Below are 5,000 nucleotides of genomic sequence, written 5' to 3' on the forward strand. Positions count from 1 at the left end.
CCTTCACGTGAAGTTTCGTTGCAAGATGACTCGTTTTCTATTTTTCACGATTTTCGAAACTTTTTGCGGTTCGGGATTTTTTAGAATTTTTTTAGAAGGAGTTTTGGCCCCAAAATTTGTGGACGTGATCCTTCTATTTTTTTTGGCATGCACAAAAAAATTCAGCTAAAAACTCGAACCGGAGAAGATTTCGTGACCGTTTGAAAAAAGTGTCCCCATTTCAGACACTTGAACGGCTACTGGCAGCAAACCTGTAAAATCTCAAACGCTCTTTAAGGGGGTGTGAGTTCTCAGAGGTTTGATGAGGGATAGGGGGCCAACACAAGGGCCAAGTACCAGCACCCATCGCACGTCATGTGCGCACACCCCCCCGGCCCCCCTCCCAATCGCCGGAACCCCAATGCCGCCGGTCAGGTTCTCCGGCGGTACTCCGGCGATGCTCCGGCGATGCTGTCCCGAGTGAAAAAAAATGCGGCACCAGCACATGCTGGAGCCAAGCATGGGCACCGTGGCTCAAAATCGAACTTCGGCCAAGGCCTCGACCATCAATGGCACATGATGACGCATGGTGATGGCACATGCATCGACCATCATCGGCATAGGCTGCCCTTCGGTACGGGCACTTGCCTCGACCGCCATCGGCACAAGCTGGGCCCTGGTGTGGGTTGTTGCCTCGATCACCAGCGGCAAATGCTGAGCCTTGGTGCGGGCGGTTGCCTCGAGCACCATCGGCAGACCCTGGGCCCTGGTGCGGCCGGTTGCCCCGATAACCATCGGCACACGCTGGGCCCTGGAGCGGCCGGTTGCCTCGATCACCATCGGCAAAAGCTGGGCCCTGGTGCGGGCGCTTGCCTCGACCACCATCGGCACACGCTGGGCACTGGTGCGGGCGCTTGCCTCGACCACCATCGGCACACGCTGGGCCCTGGTGCGGGCGGTTGCCTCGATCACCATCGGCACACGCTGGGCCCTGGTGCGGGCGGTTGCCCCCAGCACCATCGGCACACGTTGGGCCCTGGTGCGGGCGCTTGCCTCGACCACCATCGGCACACGCTGGGCCCTGGTGCGGGCGCTTGCCTCGACCACCATCGGCACACGCTGGGCCCTGGTGCGACAGGTTGCCTCGACCACCATCGGCACACGCTGGGCCCTGGTGCGGGCGCTTGCCTCGACCACCATCGGCACACGCTCGGCCCTGGTGCGGTCGGTTGCCTCGAGCACCATCGGCACACACTGGGCCCTGGTGCGGGCGCTTGCCTCGACCACCATCGGCACACGCTGGGCCCTGGTGCGGGCGCTTGCCTCGACCACCATCGGCACACGCTGGGCCCTGGTGCGGCAGGTTGCCTCGAGCACCATCGGCACACGCTGGGCCCTGGTGCGGTCGGTTGCCTCGAGCACCATCGGCACACGCTGGGCCCTGGTGCGGGCGCTTGCCTCGACCACCATCGGCACACGCTGGGCCCTGGTGCGGTCGGTTGCCTCGATCACCATCGGCACACGCTGGGCCCTGGTGCGGGCGGTTGCCTCGACCACCATCGGCACACGCTGGGCCCTGGTGCGGGCGCTTGCCTCGACCACCATCGGCACACGCTGGGCCCTGGTGCGGTCGGTTGCCTCGAGCACCATCGGCACACGCTGGGCCCTGGTGCGGCAGGTTGCCTCGACCACCATCGGCAGCCTCGACCACCATCGGCACACGCTGGGCCCTGGTGCGGGCGCTTGCCTCGAGCACCATCGGCACACGCTCGGCCCTGGTGCGGTCGGTTGCCTCGAGCACCATCGGCACACGCTGGGCCCTGGTGCGGCAGGTTGCCTCGACCACCATCGGCAGCCTCGACCACCATCGGCACACGCTGGGCCCTGGTGCGGGCGCTTGCCTCGACCACCATCGGCACACGCTCGGCCCTGGTGCGGTCGGTTGCCTCGAGCACCATCGGCACACGCTGGGCCCTGGTGCGGCAGGTTGCCTCGAGCACCATCGGCACACGCTGGGCTCTGGTGCGGCAGGTTGCCTCGACCACCATCGGCACACGCTGGGCCCTGGTGCGGCAGGTTGCCTCGACCACCATCGGCACACGCTGGGCCCTGGTGCGGGCGGTTGCCTCGACCACCATCGGCACACGCTGGGCCCTGGTGCGGCAGGTTGCCTCGAGCACCATCGGCACACGCTGGGCCCTGGTGCGGCAGGTTGCCTCGAGCACCATCGGCACACGCTGGGCCCTGGTGCGGGAGCTTGCCTCGAGCGCCATCGGCACACGCTGGGCCCTGGTGCGGCAAGTTGCCTCGAGCACCATCGGCACACGCTGGGCCCTGGTGCGGTCGGTTGCCTCGAGCACCATCGGCACACGCTGGGCGCTGGTGCGGGCGCTTGCCTCGACCACCATCGGCACACGCTGGGCCCTGGTGCGGCAGGTTGCCTCGATCACCATCGGCACACGCTGGGCCCTGGTGCGACAGGTTGCCTCAAGCACCATCGGCACACTATCGGCCCTGGTGCGGGCGGTTGCCTCGACCACCATCGGCACACGCTGGGCCCTGGTGCGGGCGCTTGCCTCGAGCACCATCGGCACACGCTGGGCCCTGGTGGGTTTAGGCACATCTTCAAATTTCTGCCGTGCCAATGCCATTTTTATGGCTTGTAAATTCATACAATGGTCCCCTAAGCCTTCACGTGAAGTTTCGTTGGAAGATGACTCGTTTTCTATTTTTCACGATTTTCGAAACTTTTTGCGGTTCGGGATTTTTTAAAATTTTTTTATATCGATTTTTGGCCCCAAATTTTGTAGGCATGATCCTTCTATTTTTGTTGGCATGCACAAAAAAATTCAGCTAAAAACTCGAAGTAGAGAAGATTTTGTGACCGTTTGAAAAAAGTGTCCCCATTTCAGACACTTTAACGGCTACTGGTAGCAAACCTGTAAAATCTCAAATGCTCTTTAAGGGGGTGTGAATTCTCAGAGGTTTGATGAGGGATAGGGGGCCAACACAAGGCCAAGTACCAGCACCCATCGCACATCATGTGCGCACACCCCCCCGGCCCCCCTCCCAATCGCCGGAACCCCAATGCCGCCGGTCAGGTTCTCCGGCGGTACTCCGGCGACGCTCCGGCGATGCTCCGGCGATGCTCCGGCGATGCTGTCCCGAGTGAAAAAAATGCGGCACCAGCACATGCTGGAGCCAAGCATGGGCACCGTGGCTCAAAATCGAACTTCGGCCAAGGCCTCGACCATCAATGGCACATGATGACGCATGGTGATGGCACATGCATCGACCATCATCGGCATAGGCTGCCCTTCGGTACGGGCACTTGCCTCGACCGCCATCGGCACAAGCTGGGCCCTGGTGTGGGTTGTTGCCTCGATCACAATCGGCACATGCTGAGCCTTGGTGCGGGCGGTTGCCTCGAGCACCATCGGCAGACCCTGGGCCCTGGTGCGGCCGGTTGCCCCGATAACCATCGGCACACGCTGGGCCCTGGGGTGGGCGCTTGCCCCCAGCACCATCGGCACACGCTGGGCCCTGGTGCGGGCGGTTCCCTCGACCACCATCGGCACACGTTGGGCCCTGGTCCGGGCGGTTGCCCCCAGCACCATCGGCACACGCTGGGCCCTGGTGCGGGCGCTTGCCCCCAGCACCATCGGCACACGCAGGGCCCTGGTGCGGGCGGTTGCCCCGAACACCATCGGCACAAGCCGGCCCTTGGTGCGGGCTCCTGGCTCGACCACCATCGGCACACGCTGGGCCCTGGTGCGGGCGGTTGCCTCGAACACCATCGGCACACGCCGGCCCTTGGTGCGGCCGGTTGCCTCGACCACCATCGGCACACGCTCGGCCTTGGTGAGGGCGCTTGCCTCGACCACCATCGGCACACGCTGGGCCCTGGTGCGGGCGCTTGCCTCGACCACCATCGGCACACGCTCGGCCTTGGTGCGGGCGCTTGCCTCGACCACCATCGGCACACGCTGGGCCCTGGTGCGGGCGGTTGCCTCGACCACCATCGGCACACGCTCGGGGTGGTGAGGGCGCTTGCCTCGACCACCATCGGCACACGCTGGGCCCTGGGGCGGGCGCTTGCCCCCAGCACCATCGGCACACGCTGGGCCCTGGTGCGGGCGGTTCCCTCGACCACCATCGGCACACGTTGGGCCCTGGTCCGGGCGGTTGCCCCCAGCACCATCGGCACACACTGGGCCCTGGTGCGGGCGCTTGCCCCCAGCACCATCGGCACACGCAGGGCCCTGGTGCGGGCGGTTGCCCCGAACACCATCGGCACAAGCCGGCCCTTGGTGCGGGCTCCTGGCTCGACCACCATCGGCACACGCTGGGCCCTGGTACGGGCGGTTGCCTCGAACACCATCGGCATACGCCGGCCCTTGGTGCGGCCGGTTGCCTCGACCACCATCGGCACACGCTCGGCCTTGGTGAGGGCGCTTGCCTCGACCACCATCGGCACACGCTGGGCCCTGGTGCGGGCGCTTGCCTCGACCACCATCGGCACACGCTGGGCCCTGGTGCGGGCGCTTGCCTCGACCACCATCGGCACACGCTGGGCCCTGGTGCGGGCGCTTGCCTCGACCACCATCGGCACACGCTCGGCCTTGGTGCGGGCAGTTGCCTCGACCACCATCGGCACACGCTGGGCCCTGGTGCGGGCGGTTGCCTCGACCACCATCGGCACACGCTGGGCCCTGGTGCTGGCGGTTGCCTCGACCACCATCGGCACACGCTGGGCCCTGGTGCGGGCGGTTGCCTCGAACACCATCGGCACAAGCCGGCCCTTGGTGCGGGCGGTTGCCTCGAGCACCATCGGCACACGCCGGCCCTGGTGCGGGCGGTTGCCTCGACCACCATCGGCACACGCTGGGCCCTGGTGCGGACGGTTGCCTCGAGCACCATGGGCACACGCTGGCCCTTGGTGCGGGCTCTTGCCTCGACCACCATCAGCAGAAGATGGCCCCTACGTCGAACACCATCGATACATGCCGGGCCTTGGTGTG

Source organism: Durio zibethinus, unplaced genomic scaffold (assembly GCF_047325235.1).
Source record: "Durio zibethinus cultivar Kanyao isolate XHJ-2024 unplaced genomic scaffold, ASM4732523v1 HiC_scaffold_391, whole genome shotgun sequence".
Taxonomy (NCBI): Eukaryota; Viridiplantae; Streptophyta; class Magnoliopsida; order Malvales; family Malvaceae; genus Durio; species Durio zibethinus.